Genomic DNA, 16,608 nt, shown 5'->3' with positions numbered 1-16,608 from the left:
TTTCTTCTTTTAATTCTCTCATCCTTTCTCTTCCATTACTTTCCCATCTCTCTTATTTCATACATTTTTTCCTTTCCGTTTTCCTTTTTTCTTTTCCTGTATCATAAGACTCCCCATTACTTTCCGCCTTCCCCCTTGTGCTACCTTTACAGTCACCCTTTCTCTCTTTTCTCTCTCTCTCTCTCTCTCTCTCTCTCTCTCTCCTCCTTTCCTTCATTTCCTTCATTTTCTATATCTCACAAAATATACCTTCAATTTTCGTTTTCCTTCCCTTCCCATTCCTTTCATCCCTTCCCGTACCTCCCTTCCCTTTTGCCTATCCTCTTGCCACTCCCTTCCATAACCTATCCCTCCCTATCCTTCCTTACCCCACGTGCACCTTAACCTCTCCATCCCTCTCTCTCTCTCTCTCTCTCCCAGCGCTGCCTCACCTTACGTCCAGCGAAATATTTGACTTCCTGCCTCGTTTGCTAAATTCACGAGTCTGTAACATCTCATCACTAACCCGAGAACAGGAGAGCGGGAGCCTTGTGTGTGTGTGTGTGTGTGTGTGTGTGTGTGTGTGTGTGTGTGTGTGTGTGTGTTTATTTTATATTTTGTAAGAGCGAGAGCCTAATTCCATAGCGAGGTGCATAATTTTAATCTCCAGATGTGTTACTTATTTGTTTTTCTTACCTTCCTCACCTTTCCTTCTTCCCTCTTCCTCTCTCTCTCTCTCTCTCTTCTTCCTCTTCCCTCTTCTCTCTCTCTCTCTCTCTCCCTCCTCTAACCTCTTATATACGAGCACATTATAGCTCTTTCTCCTCTTACATCCAATCAGTGCATTTTTTTCCTTTTTTTCTTATCTCCCTCCCTCCGTAGTTGGTCTTTTCCGCATACTTCTCTCTCCTCTTTCTCTCTTCCTCCTTCCTTTTTCTCTTAGATTAATTCACATTTTATATACCAACCCTTCCTTAACCCTATTATGCAAAACTCGACCCCTATATTCTTTTTTTTTTTTTGTCCTGTTTAGTTATTCTTTTCCGCATTTTTTACCCCTTTTCCTCATCACTAATTATAGTCTATTTAAACACGCTTCTTTTCTTTGACTTTATTTTTTTCTAAAGTCTTTTATTCTTTCGTCGTTGTCATAGTACTTTTTTCCTTTTTACTTTCTTTTATTCCTTCGCTAATCATCGTCCTAATTTTTTTCTTTCTATTTGTTAAACCATAATGATCTTTTTCACTCCCATCTGAACGAATTACAAAACCTATTCTATTTTTTTCATTCCTTTCCTATTTTTACTTATGATTGTTACTTTTCAGCTCCTATTTTCATTTACCTCTCACTTCCCAACTCTCTCTTGCTTTGTTAAGTAGTCACTTTATTAGTTAACTTATTGACAAACCACAAGTAACAGAGATTTGATAAATACAAGTAACAATAATAAACCCTCTTAGATTTCATGGCAACTTTTAATTTTTTTAAGTAAACATTATCAACTAAAGAATAACAGCGGATTCATTCACTGTTCGTTGTCCTTGGAAGTACACTAATACGTCAACGTTTTATAAGCAAAAGCGGTAATTAACATGAAAAACGCCAGGGGATCCATTCATTGCTAACTACACACCCTCACCCTTAACCTTGAAACTTACCTACCTTAATCTGTGTATATCTCTCTCTCTCTCTCTCTCTCTCTCTCTCTCTCTCTCTCTCTCTCTCTCTCTCTCTCTCTCTCTCTCTCTCTCTCTCTCTCTCTCTCTCTCTCTCTCTCTCTCTCTCTCTCTCTCTCTCTCTCTCTCTCTCTCTCTCTCTCTCTCTCTCTCTCTCTCTCTCTCTCTCTCTCTCTCTCTCTCTCTCTCTCTCTCTCTCTCTCTCTCTCTCTCTCTCTCTCTCTCTCTCTCTCTCTCTCTCTCTCTCTCTCTCTCTCAAGGATGAATCAGACAGGTGTAATTATTTGCCGCACATATACGTAGGAGTGTCTCGTTTCTCGGTGATTTAGCGGCGGCCGGATGCTCCCCGCGTGACGCCTGTACGGCCGCCGAGTCATGTCTGAGAGGTGTATGTTCCTACGTTGTGAAGCGGTAATTGTTTCGCTTTGTTTCTTTCTCTCGTCCCAACACCACCACCACCACTATCGCCGTCCCTGTAGTCACTCCCAGGATCATCTCGTGTTTAGATAGTAGGAGAGATAGAGAGGGGGGGAGGATAGACAGGAGGGTGCATATAGGAATGAAGGATGTTTAAATGAGGATGGAAGGTTAAAAGAAGGGATTAATTGGGTTTTCACGTGTGGGTGTTTCGGGTGTTTGGGTTAATTAGGGTAGATGGTGTGTGTGTGTGTGTGTGTGTGTGTGTGTGTGTGTGTGTGTGTGTGTGTGTGTGTGTGTGTGTGTGTGTGTGTGTGTGTGTGTGTGTGTGTGTGTGTGTGTCACACATTATCTGACACTTCACACACACACACACACACACACACACACACACACACACACACACACACACATTCCATTGCATTATTCATCATATCAAAATTCTTCTCTCTTGTCACTTTGATTTGAAGCGAAGCGTCTGCATTGTGGCGACTCACGTGACGCTCCTTACTTCATCCTTATTGGGGAAAGCAATTGGAGAAAACAACGCCGGGAAATGTTGTTTTGTTGCATTAACCCCTTCACTGCTGGGATGCATTTCTTACCTTGAGTTTTGGGCATGATTAGATTATTTTATTTACATTAGGAAGGGTCTATAGAGGTCGGAGGATTAATAGCCAGAGTCTTCACTGTTTTAATCCCCATATAAGTGTCTGAAGCTGTATAAAGTCGTCAATTAGTAGCTAGAATGAATATGAAAGCGCAATATGGTACTGAAAGTGTTAAAATGATCGTATATTTTTTTCCACTTTTATTTCTCTTTTTCTCTTATTTTCTTTCGTGTTTCTTTACTAATGTTGACTTTCATATTTCTTTCTTTCTTCCATGTCTCTTTTCTTTCTTCGGTGCACAAGGAAAGGTTACTTGTTGCTCCGATGTGTCTCATGTAACTCAGAATTCCCAGTTGACAGCGCGTGGGTGGAGAGAAAAGAAAGAGAAAATGCAACCAACTTCTCTCATGCAAAATCACTTCTCACTCACACACAGGTTATTATTTCGTCCCAACTTTCTTTCTTTCTTTCTTCTTTCCATTTTCTGTATCATAAACACCGCCATCTTGCTACACGTATATACAATTCTTACACTCACCACCACATTCCCTCTCAGACTCATGGCAATTTCGCAAACAGGAAAATTATAAGAAAAACCAAACTTCTGTCTACCCACAAGTGCAGTTTTCTATCAACGGAGAAAGAAAACTAGGAAATGTAATCATCAGGTTCGTGTCAGGAGGAGGAGGAGGAGGAGGCAGGAGGAGGTAGGAGGAGGTAGGAGGGCAAGTATAAGCAGGTTGAGGAGCAGGACGACTAAACGACAGGGAGGACAGACGCCGCTTCACCTTCACTCGACATCCACCTTTCCTGTTTTCGTCATTCTTAATCTTGCTTTCTTCTTTTTTCCAATCGTCCTTACTCTTGCCAATTCTGTCTTTGCTCCTCTTCCTCCTGTTCCTCAATCTCCTTCTCCTCCTCCTCCTTCTCCTCCTCCTTTCGTCTTCTGGAACCTTATACTTGTGGGTCATACTCCCCATGTTCATTGGTAACGCCAGTAGTGTTTACCTCGAAATAGAAAACGGAAAAAATAGCCTGGATTCAAGGTACAGCTATTAGCAAAACCATCTTCCCGGCGCCCCAGTGATCGCCGCGGCATCAAAGGGAAAGGGCCCCGCACCGCCGCCATTCAGCCTGCGGGGGGACACGGACCTACGTACTAACTCCAGACGAAGGCAAAAAAAACGCGTCTAGAAAACATTGACCCTCTCCACCGTCCCAAAGGTAACATGACGGCGGGGTGGGGAAGGGAAGGGAGGGGAGAGGTGGGTGCTAGGCAGGCTGGGGTAGGGCACTGGGCAGGGAGTTCTGGAAGGTCACGGGAACACGGCAATCAGGTGACGAGAATGTCCAAGAAAAACCCGCATGTACGTACTCGAATGCGGGAAATTTTTGCGCGCACACACACACACACACACACACACACACACACACACACACACACACACACACACACACACACACACACAAGAAAAAAATTCACTTAGTCTTGACATTTTTTTGTTTGAGAGAGAGAGAGAGAGAGAGAGAGAGAGAGAGAGAGAGAGAGAGAGAGAGAGAGAAACCGAAAGGCATAACTCACACTTTACACAACGAAAAACAGACAAAATAAACGAATATTACCGATAACTATACTACCAAATAAAGGATAAAAATAACAATAAGACAACTCACCTACATTCACATTCAAACACCCTTACTTTATTTATGAAGAGCATTTACATAACAAGCTTCCCTTTAACGGCTGCCGGAGTGAAGAACTTTTATCATTATTTCTTCATCTCTATTTTATTTTATTGCTGTTATTGTTTACCTATCCCTACTTTCTTTTAGCTTGTTTTTATTCTTCTTTTTCTATCTCCATTTTCTTTTTCCCGTAGTTTCCCCTTTAATGGCTGCCGGAGTGAGGATTGAGTCACCATTAATCAGATACTCGTAATGGCGGAAGAAGCAGACTCTCCTCATCCAATTGTGGTGTTGGAACCCTTTTTGTCCTTTTTTTATCTTCCTGTCTTTGCCAATTTCCTGTTTACCTTTTTCCCGATTGAGCGCCAACCTGTTTACTCACGTGTCTTTGACGGTTTCCTGTTTACACCTTTTTTTCCCTCGTTGTGTTCACCATATTCGTGTGTTAACTCCACTAAGGTAAATGTCGCTTGTATTCCCTTTGTTCTCGCATCAGCGGAAGGAGAGAGAGGTTGATACAGGTAAAAAAGAGACTCACTTATAATGTTCACTTGTCAATTAACCTGTCTCGCTTCCACTGTTTAGCGTCTTCCCTCAATCTTAAGTCCTGTGATCTGATGGCCTTATGTAAGTGTTGCCAATTGAGAGGAAGTACCATAACCTATCTAGCCACGCACCAGCACACCTTCCTCCTCATCCTCTCCCACCTCCTTCCACCTGCACGTGAGGACATTGGCGATGGAAGGCGTGTTGGCCCCACGATGTATTACTGTTACGACGCAGGTGTTTGTTTGGAGCCTGAGTGATGGGGAGCCGCTCGTGTTTATCTGCTTTTACCCTAACACTAAATCGTGGGTCGGGATTGACTCGTCAGATAAGACATCGCTTTATTACGTGTTCCCGACCTGACGCGCTCATCCATGTGCTCCCCAGCTTTACGAGACCGACCCCGGGGCTCCGTTAGGGTGTGACGTAACAGCACACACACACACACACACACACACACACACACACACACACACACACACACACACACACACACACACACACATTGTCAGAGTATCAAAGAGAGGGTCGCCGTGGAAGGATTACGGAAGATGCTTTGTAATCAGCTGTGAAACCACTGTGAAACTGCCTATATGTGTGTGTGTGTGTGTGTGTGTGTGTGTGTGTGTGTGTGTGAGAGAGAGAGAGAGCATCATCCGTCCTATTCAGCGTGGCGGGGTCCAGTGATAAGTCTGAGTGGCGTCAGATGCGCGGCCCGATGAATGGTGTACACGAGCCCCTCAGACGCCTGGACCCGTCGCCTGTCACAACACCTCACCCTCGCGACCCCCAGCGGCGCCCCGACAGTCCTCCCCTCTCTCAGCTCCTCCCTCACCATTACCTCCATCACTGCCTCCTTCCCCATGATGTCACTTCCGCAGGAGTGGCCAGGGCACAAGCTAAGGAAATATATGATTAGTTGCTTTAATGTTTATATACGTATTTGCTACTAATCGGTATATGTGTGTGTGCTTATTGAGAGAGAGAGAGAGAGAGAGAGAGAGAGAGAGAGAGAGAGAGAGATACTATCCTTGAGGAAGAGTGTCGCATATATGCTGATCACAGCTTTATTGTCTGCGGAAAGGGATTGCTCTCTCTCTCTCTTCCTTCCCTCTCTCTCTCTCTCTCTCTCTCTCTCTCTCTCTCTCTCTCTCTCTCTCTCTCTCTCTCTCTCTCTCTCTCTCTCTCTCTCTCTCTCTCTCGCTCGCTCGCTCGTCTATTCTCTGCGTCTCTCACCTCTGCATTTCAAGAGAGAAGACTGTTAGAAACCCTCTCGTGTCTGACATGCAGTGGACGCGGACCTTCGGGAGACAAAACGCCTGCCACTCACCTGACGGAGGAGATCGTAAGGTGGCGCTGACCTGGCTGGGACGCTCATTAGCTCGGCCCGGGAGGAGGTGATGGAGCGGGTGGTGCTAAAGATAGGAGTGGTGATGTGATGGTACGGGTGAGGGTACGTGGTGAAGTGGAGGGCTTGTGTTGCTGGGTGATGGGTGGGTGTTAGTGGAGGTGTGGTGGATGATGGCTTTTCTATACATAAGGGTGTAAGAGTGGATGCATAAGTAAAGAGAAACTTGTAATGAAAAGTATGCAAATCTAGTTCCAGTTTTTCGTATCTCAAATCTATCTACATATTTAAACTACATCTCCTCCCAGAATTGTCAACTAATTCTTATGTTTGTCTCCATCGAAAGAAAAACTTATAATGCAAAGAACTGAGATGGAGAAATAGCAGTATGTGTGATAAAAGAAAAATTATATGTCTGAAAAACTTACCAAAATAATTTATAATGCCGGAGTGTAAAATGTATGACCACAGATGTTTGAATTAGAAGGCAATGTGTCGTCGACGGTCTGAACCAGTCTGTGTGAGCGTTGTGGAGAGATAACTGAGTATCTCAAGAGCGTTACAGTATTCAAAGCTCTAATGCCTGTTGCTTGTATTCTTACTGCACAAGTCACTGGATTTCCTACCTAATAAATAAGACTGAGTCAATTGGCAAAAGTACGTGTCTTCATTACAGTTTATCGAAGCATATCCCGTGTCTCTTGCGCCCCTCACGTGCCGCGCCTGTACACCTCCATCACATCACAGAAACACCAACCTCCATTCCTCCATTACCTGACCCTATAATATATAAATGTAAATCCAATTACGTCCCCTCATGCAGCTTCTCTATCGCCGCAGACTCAGACTCCGGGAAGACGAAAGATGATGATGAAAGAATCGACGCAAAAAAATATGTATATAATCCTTGGCAGCCAATCCCGCACAGCCATTCATTCCCGTCACCCACGCCACTTTTCTTTTTTTTTTTTTCCTTTATGAATGAGAAACAAGCCTGGCAGACCCCCATTCATTCCCTCGTGAGACATTCCCCGCACGGCGCTACCATTTGTTATAACCCGCGAAGGTCCCTCTACCTCTCTCCCTCTCTCCCTCTTTCTCGTCTACCACGGCTCCTGATGCTGCGAGAGAGAGAGAGAGAGAGAGAGAGAGAGGGGAGATGATCGGGAGCGCAGAATAGAGATAAAAGAAAAGCCCCTCGGGATGAAAGCTTACCAGGCATGAAGAAACTAATGAACAGAAAATGAATGGAGGGCACACACACACACACACACACACACACACACACACACACACACACACACACACACACACACACACACACACACACACACACACACACACACACACACACACACACACACACTCACTCACTGGACACACGATATAAAGGAAGCAGCAACAAGTAAGAACAATGTAAGGATAAATGATGTAAGTTTGCTTTAATTCATTCATCCGCGAACAACAGACGCAAGACAGATGGAAACAAACAAGAGAAACACTGCAAACAATTAAGAATCATAATGAGAGAAAACACAAACTAAAATGGAAAAAAAAGGCACTTAAAATTAACAAAAAAAATAAACATGTATCGAAATGCGATAAAAAAAAAAAATACATCATCAATTAGACCCCGAAAAAAAAAATAAAGAAAAAAAAGAGTTGTCGAATTTACTGTACATTATCAACCCTTTCAATCCTTTCCCATCTTGTTTTTTTTTTTGTTTTTATTACCAACCACACTGCGAGACATCTTTCCTTGTATAGCCAACCACAACACAACACTACCACACTGCGAGACATCTTTCCTTGTATAGTCAACCACAACACAACACTACCACACTGCGAGACATCTTTCCTTGTATAGCCAACCACGCAACACAACACTACCACACTGCGAGACATCTTTCCTTGTATAGTCAACCACAACACAACACTACCACACTGCGAGACATCTTTCCTTGTATAGTCAATCACGCAACACAACACTACCACACTGCGAGACATCTTTCCTTGTATAGTCAACCACGCAACACAACACTACCACACTGCGAGACATCTTTCCTTGTATAGTCAACCACGCAACACAACACTACCACACTGCGAGACATCTTTCCTTGTATAGTCAACCACGCAACACAACACTACCACACTGCGAGACATCTTTCCTTGTATAGTCAACCACGCAACACAACACTACCACACTGCGAGACATCTTTCCTTGTATAGTCAACCACAACACAACACTACCACACTGCGAGACATCTTTCCTTGTATAGCCAACCACGCAACACAACACTACCACACTGCGAGACATCTTTCCTTGTATAGTCAACCACGCAACACAACACTACCACACTGCGAGACATCTTTCCTTGTATAGCCAACCACGCAACACAACACTACCACACTGCGAGACATCTTTCCTTGTATAGTCAACCACAACACAACACTACCACACTGCGAGACATCTTTCCTTGTATAGTCAATCACGCAACACAACACTACCACACTGCGAGACATCTTTCCTTGTATAGCCAACCACGCAACACAACACTACCACACTGCGAGACATCTTTCCTTGTACAGTCAACCACGCAACACAACACTACCACACTGCGAGACATCTTTCCTTGTATAGCCAACCACGCAACACAACACTACCACACTGCGAGACATCTTTCCTTGTATAGTCAACCACGCAACGCAACACTACCACACTGCGAGACATCTTTCCTTGTATAGTCAACCACACACTACACTACCACACTGCGAGACATCTTTCCTTGTATAGCCAACCACAACACTACACTACCACACTGCGAGACATCTTTCCTTGTATAGTCAACCACGCAACACAACACTACCACACTGCGAGACATCTTTCCTTGTATAGCCAACCACAACACTACACTACCACACTGCGAGACATCTTTCCTTGTATAGCCAACCACAACACTATACTACCACACTGCGAGACATCTTTCCTTGTATAGTCAACCACGCAACACAACACTACCACACTGCGAGACATCTTTCCTTGTATAGCCAACCACAACACAACACTACCACACTGCGAGCCATCTTTCCTTGTACAGCCAACCACGCAACACAACACTACCACACTGCGAGACATCTTTCCTTGTATAGCCAACCACGCAACACAACACTATCACACTGCGAGACATCTTTCCTTGTATAGCCAACCACGCAACACAACACTACCACACTGCGAGACATCTTTCCTTGTACAGTCAACCACGCAACACAACACTACCACACTGCGAGACATCTTTCCTTTATAGTCAACCACGCAACACAACACTACCACACTGCGAGACATCTTTCCTTGTACAGTCAACCACGCAACACAACACTACCACACTGCGAGACATCTTTCCTTGTACAGTCAACCACGCAACACAACACTACCACACTGCGAGACATCTTTCCTTGTATAGTCAACCACGCAACACAACACTACCACACTGCGAGACATCTTTCCTTGTATAGCCAACCACAACACTACACTACCACACTGCGAGACATCTTTCCTTGTATAGTCAACCACGCAACACAACACTACCACACTGCGAGACATCTTTCCTTGTACAGCCAACCACGCAACACAACACTACCACACTGCGAGACATCTTTCCTTGTATAGTCAACCACGCAACACAACACTACCTAGAAATTACAAAATCTCTTCTTATCAACCATTCTTTCTTATCGACATTTACCAAGATTCACACATTGCCTTTAGTACTGTGAATTATTGCATATGACAGTTGAAATTAACGCAGGCAAGGAAAGGATATAAAAGGAAGTCATGTAAGGGAGCATTGAAGTAGAAGAGGTAGGGTACAGAGGTAGGGTACAGAACGGAGCAGCAGAGGAGAGGGAGGGGAAGAAAGGGTGTGGCAGGGGTTAGGAATGCCATACAAAGGGAGGTGATGGGGAGGAAGGAATAGGTGAAAAAAAAAACCAGTAAGATACTAAATGAAAGGAAAGGTTGATGAAGAGAAGGAGGAAGAGGAGGAGGAGGAGGAGGAGAAGGAGAAGGAGGAGGAGGAGGAGGAGGAGGAGGAGAAGGTTAAGGAAGGGCAGCCATGACCAATAAGACAGGCCGCCGGAAGTTATGTGTATGTTTGTATGTACGTATGTCCGTATATTGACCCCTTCTTCACCTACTCTCCCTCTCTCCTCTCTCTCTCTCTCTCTCTCTCTCTCTCTCTCTCTCTCTCTCTCTCTCTCTCTCTCTCTCTCTCTCTCTCTCTCTCTCTCTCTCTCTCTCTCTCTCTCTTTCTCCATGTTTCGTCTCCCGGCTGTCTGATCCTCACCCGGCCCCGCCCCGCCCCGTCTCAGGTGTGTTCCCTCGCCATCTGTGGCAGGTGCTTCAGGTGTTACTTTTGTGCTTTCATACTCTCTCTCTCTCTCTCTCTCTCTCTCTCTCTCTCTCTCTCTCTCTCTCTCTCTCTCTCTCTCTCTCTCTCTCTCTCTCTCTCTCTCTCTTGCTCAGTTTGCATGTGTGTGTGTGTGTGTGTGTGTGTGTGTGTGTGTGTGACGTCAGCATCATTCGAGGGGTGGGCGTGGGCGTTATCTGGCCGCCCCGCCGCTGACTGAATACTAATCCGCCCTCTCCGCCCACAGGTGACTTCCGCCGCACAGGTGTTCCTCCCCCCCACCCTCCTTCCTCCCAGGCCGGCCGACGTAATCACTTCCTCGTACCATCGACTCGTCATGACAGTTTCTCGAAGCTCAAATGGTAAGCTGTTGTTTGTTATTTCCTTGTGTTCTTTTGTGTTGCAGATTCTTATTTTTTTCTGAAGCCTCGTCGTCATGAGAGCTTCACAAGGGTCATTTGTTTAGATTTTTTTTTGTGTGTGTGTGTTCCCTTGTGTTCCTTTTTTTTTTTTTTGGGGGTGAAGGCGTTGTAGCTTTCATTTTTTTTTTTTTTTTTTTTGGTGCATTATCAGAATTTATTAGCTCATGTCTCTTTTTTAAATGTCGCAGTTAGTCTTGATGTTATGTTCAGCAGTTAATGGCGATGCTTCTCGGGTTTAATTATTATTGCTGTTTTCCCTAATTAAAAATCCTTCTTCTTTGTCCTTTTTTTCTTAGTTTTTTTTTCCCCTTCGTCTTTTTCCGTCATTTACTTTGATAACATTCGTGCCATATTTTGCGTGTTCATTATTGTCATTCTGTCTTTCATTTGATCATCAGCCATTATACCCTTATCGTCTCTTCCTCCTTTTCATATATTCAGCCCCTCCCTTTTCTACCCTGTTTTATCATAACGTCATTACTTCTTCCCTAAATCCTATACCTTCCTTCCTTCTTTCCCTCCTCTCTCGCTCCTTCCCAACCTTTCTCCTCCCTCCCTTCTTCCCTTCTTCCCTCACAACACCAGCTGAATCAGGAAAAGAGATACATTTAGCTGAAAATCGGAAGGAGAGACTGTTGATAAGAGGACGCTACGCACTTGCTACGCACTCCTGAACGTGTCCCAGGCAGAGCACTGAGGGTGAGGCGCGGATCTCTCGTGCTGCGATGGCAAGGCGTGTGTTGTCTAAGTTATGTGGAGCAGCGGGCGGTCAGCAGCAGCCTCTGGTAATGGCCCGGGCATGACTAGCGCCTCTCAGCTGCCGTGGGGATGTACTATGTCTGTAGGGAGAGAGAGAGAGAGAGAGAGAGAGAGAGAGAGAGAGAGAGCAATGAAACTGTTCTCATATATCCGATTAGCAGAGATAACGATGGACGTATAATATCGAGCGGAGAGAGAGCACCACTGATTTCCCGAAGATTTCTTAATAAATACACACACACACACACACACACACACACACACACACACACACACACACACACACACACACACACACACACACACACACACACACACACATACGCAAAGACGTGCGTTACTGACCTGCTCATCACATTCTGCCCCGCCAGCGATACACTCTCTGTTTTTATCCCCGCCGAGCAGCTCACCGGGGAAAGGAAGTCAGCCAAATTACACAGTCGGTCTTTCCACGTATTATCCAGTGCTCCGCGGGCGTGTTTATCAGCCGCGCCCAGGGTCCATCGGTGGGCGCGGATTGCCTCTCACGACGCTAACCTCAACATCGGGAAAGAGCAGGAGAACCCGACAGCCAATTAAAACGTACATGTTACGGCCATAAATGTGCCGGCGGGATGTTGGCTTGAGAGCGGCGAAGTTATAGATGTGAGTAGTAGACGCAGCGGCTGAGGCTCTGAGGCGCGGCTCGGCGGCCCTGTCATCAAACAGCCTCGGGGATACAGTAAACGGCGGACGGTGAGAATGCGTGTCGATGCGGCGTAATGTGTGGCGACTACGTCCTAATTAGAGCAGAAGAGAACGATTTGCCCCTCGCCACCTCGTCCTCGGCATGCCCCGGGCCTGCGAGGGTCCGCCCGGCCTCGCCTTCTCCCAGGGTATGAATGGAGAAAACAAGCGGTACTAAAGCCTGGCAGTTTGCATACATTACCTGGAGGATCCCCATACAAGGGTGGCTGCTATGTGTACCGCCGTGTCTGCCGTCATGTGCGGGCATAACTCCGAGAGCCGTGAGACGTCGTGCCTGCCTGCCTCTCTCTCTTTGAGTTTAGACGCGCCGCGGGAGTAACGCCAAGATAAGCGTCGATGGACTCGCCCCTCAATATACGGTAAAGCGCTATGCATTTTTGCAACGCTCGGGAGCCCACGGGCCCATCCAGCCCCTTGTCTGGTGGAATGTTTCACGCAGGTTCACGAGCTTCAGGCAGGGCGGGGAAGAGGCCTGGACGAGCTGGACTGCCTCATTGTCTCCCGTGGATTCCCAGGGCCCGATAGTTGAGTCAGAGATCGCTACTCCTTGCACAGTGCTTCTGGCCCGCTGTTATGGCTGCCAGCGCCGCTTGAACTTTGTGGTATCTCGACCTTTCTCTATGGCTCCTCTGCTGTCAAAGCAACTGGTGCCTGATGGCAGATGGCAAGCGTGAAAACTTTGCGAGAGTGAGTGAGACTGCCATCATTCAAGTAGCCCCGATCACCGACCCGCCGACCAAAGGTCCACTTAAAGCTCACGACTCATTGAGAAATTATTTGATTGACTTCCACTTCAGCAAACAGTGAACGATTCACTCACCGAAAGACAGTAAACAATTTCTCTCTGAATTGTTATATTCCAGTACTTGCTGCTTGCTAGCGCATACACACACACACACACACACACACACACACACACACACACACACACACACACACACACACACACACACACACACGTCATCGGCAGCTTCCTACAGAACTTAAATATATTTCATATCGAATTATTTTCTGCATTTTTCTTGCCCCAAACGCAGTGATCTGTGCAGGATTTGAAAGGGTCAGCACGTGACCTCCCTGCATTGGGCGTCAGCACACCTGCGGCACACCTGCCTCAGCTCGCCGCACGCTCGTGAGCTTCACTACGTCATCAAATTACTTCAGTGTTCGCGGAGCTGCACGACGCCGAGTAACGGTGTCGACGGTGGCCAGACAAGCAAGCCAACTAGCTCGGCGGGGCGCGGTGTGGCGCGGCGGGGCAGATGATCCGTCAGCCTGGGGAAGGAACGCGTAGCTGGGACATCATCTTGTTTCTTTCGTGTCTCGTTAATGAACCGTGAACTTATATGATTTACCTGTGTTCCTGTAATCATGGCTCAGAACACCCTGTAGAATACTTTCTCCAGATAACATCAGATCATTCCCTCCTCCATTACACGAGTCACACGCTCTTAGGAGGCACAAGAGGAGTAGCACGAGCGGCGCCGCAACACGCAGCCTCTGTAATAACGTGCTTCAATACTGCTTATCACCCTCGAGGCCGCCCTCCTCTTGGCCCCGCCTGCCGACAGCCCCCGGAAACACCTCTTCCAAGGACCCATTATGCCCATTATCGTAATGGTCGCTATTATCGACGTAGAATGACTACTCTTAGTGTTCAATGAAGGGAAAGTGGCGTCGAGGCGGAGGCGCAGCCCGCTGGAGGCCTCGCTGAGTCCTCTGCTGGTGATACTACAAGGCGACACCAGCCCCACGCAGGCGGCTCATTGCGGCTCTTCTCTCCTTATCACAGAGAGAAGGAGAGAGATAAAGAGGGCAATAAGTTGAAAAGTCGTCAATGCTATATAATACTAGAAGTTAGTGAACCAGCTACAAATATCCAGCCATTTTGAACAGTGCAAGTTAAAGCAATCTATGGCTAAATGTGAACGAGTTAGGCAAAGAAAAAAGGATTAAGATTTCATTACCTATATCTTGGTACCTACAATGTATTAGCATCGGATGGAGGTTCGCATCCTTAGACGCTTCGATAACTCATCCTAATTAAGAAACTGACGTAAAAGTAAGGGTGTTTTTAGTTTTTCATCGTCCTAGCGACCATTTAACAAGGATTCACCATTTAAGAAGCGGGAAAGATAAAAAAAAAAAAAACATGCAAACCCGAATAATCTCTGTAGCCATTGAAAATATAAAATACGAGCCTGAACATAATCAGTCTGCCATTACCTGTTGTCACTGTGGCCTTGAATTAAGCTGAAGGAAGAGGAGCTGGGAAATTTGAATACCTCAATACCCAGTACCTCCTTGCGCCTCTCCCTGTACCGCACAGGCACCATCCGGGGAGTCCTCGCCGTCCACCGTTCAAGACGTGAATGTAAAAAATATACATATGAAAGGGGAAATTAAGAGAAAAGAATAAAAGTAGACAGAGAAGTACTTTTAGGGGACGAACGCCGCGGGGAACGCACCTGCCCCGTGTGTGTGTGTGTGTGTGTGTGTGTGTGTGTGTGTGTGTGTGTGTGTGTGTGTCCGAGAAAGCAGTGTTCGTGTATGTGGAAAGTTGTGTAACCAGACTTCCCTCCACCAAACACACACACTCACACACACACACACACACACACACACACACACACACACACACACACACACACACACACACACACACACACACACACACACACACACACACACACAGATAGGTAGGTAGATAATTTCATTGACCATAAAAATTTTGACATACACGTATAATCCCATGTTTAAAGTATGGTCCATAATATCTTCAGTTTTAAACATATCCCCTCATTCACAATTGAAAAACGTTAGAGAGAGAGAGAGAGAGAGAGAGACAGAGACAGAGAGCAAGAGGGAGAGCGAAAATATATTAGCAAGCAGTTAAAAAGATAAATGGAAGTGGTCTTGATAGAGAGGCACATTAAGAGAGCCAGTAAAAGAAACGGGAAGGAGACAGGGAGCGCGAGATAAGGCGTGAGGTGGCGAGGAGTGAGGAGTGAGGCGGTGTGGTGCGGGGACGGAAGGGGACAAGGGGACACAGTGACGAGATCTGTGTTCAGTGCTTGGCCGTTCCAGATAAGAGGCTAGAGAGCAGAGTGCGTTGGAGGAGGTTGAAGAAAGGATACGATATACAAGGACTGGAAGACACACACAGACAGACAGACAGATAGACAAATATAGTCGTCTTATACTTTTTTATTTTTTATTTTTTGTACAACTTTTCTTCTCGTTACTGAAAGAAAAAAATATATTCACTGTAATTTTGGTTTGAGGAAATTGAATTGAAGTTACGAATTGAGTTGAAAATTATTGTTATTATTAGCGCATTTCATTAATTTTCACTGTTTCTTTGTTTCTTGTGGGTAGAAAGGCAGGCAGGCAGGCAGGCAGGCAGGCAGGCAGGAGAGGAAAGGCGTAGCGAATGCTTGCCGCGAAGACCCCGCCGGCAGGAAACCAAAGACTAGTATTCTTGTTCTTCCTCTTATTCTTCCTCCTCCTCCTCTTCCTCATCATCATCATCGTCTTATTTTTGTTGTTATTGTCTTCCTCTTTCTTTTCTTCTTTTTCTTTGCTTCTTCCTTTGTTCTGTTCTTGCACTTATTCTTTCTGTTCTTGATCTTGTTTTCTTTTTTGTTGATCCTGCTCTCCTCCTCCTCCTCCTCCTCCTCCTCCTCACGCTCATTGCTGCTCATGAGACTCTATGCTTCTCTTCTCTTTTCCACCTGCTGTAATTCAGAGGCCCACCTCCCTCTGGCGGGCGATCACGATGATTACCTCCACCTGATTATCATAATCGACCCGCCGCCCTCCCGCGAGATTCCTTCCCACCCCCGACGTCCCCTTCCTTGCCAGGTCTCCCCTCGTAAATACCCATCACAATAGTAGATAGTTTAGCCATAATGAGTCAGAGCACGGCTATATTTATAATTCAAGGGTTAATCTCATATTTGCACGTCTGCGAGCCAATAGTGAGGTGGCCGTCGGCGTGCACACTCAGG

The 16,608-nt window shown here is 45.9% G+C and overlaps 1 long non-coding RNA gene across 2 annotated transcripts in view; it reads left to right on the top strand.

Annotated features, from left to right (window-relative positions):
• Positions 1-16,608, top strand: part of LOC123500044 — a 125,151-nt gene that overhangs the window by 53,852 nt on the left and 54,691 nt on the right. For both annotated transcript variants that reach the window (XR_006673157.1, XR_006673156.1), the window contains one exon: positions 10,918-11,032. This is a non-coding gene — a long non-coding RNA (uncharacterized LOC123500044). The remainder of the gene's footprint in view (positions 1-10,917; positions 11,033-16,608) is intronic.

Source organism: Portunus trituberculatus, chromosome 50 (assembly GCF_017591435.1).
Source record: "Portunus trituberculatus isolate SZX2019 chromosome 50, ASM1759143v1, whole genome shotgun sequence".
NCBI classification, from domain to species: domain Eukaryota; kingdom Metazoa; phylum Arthropoda; class Malacostraca; order Decapoda; family Portunidae; genus Portunus; species Portunus trituberculatus.
The sequence above is the reverse complement of the archived record's forward strand: the minus strand, read 5'-3'. Positions and strand labels throughout refer to the sequence as shown.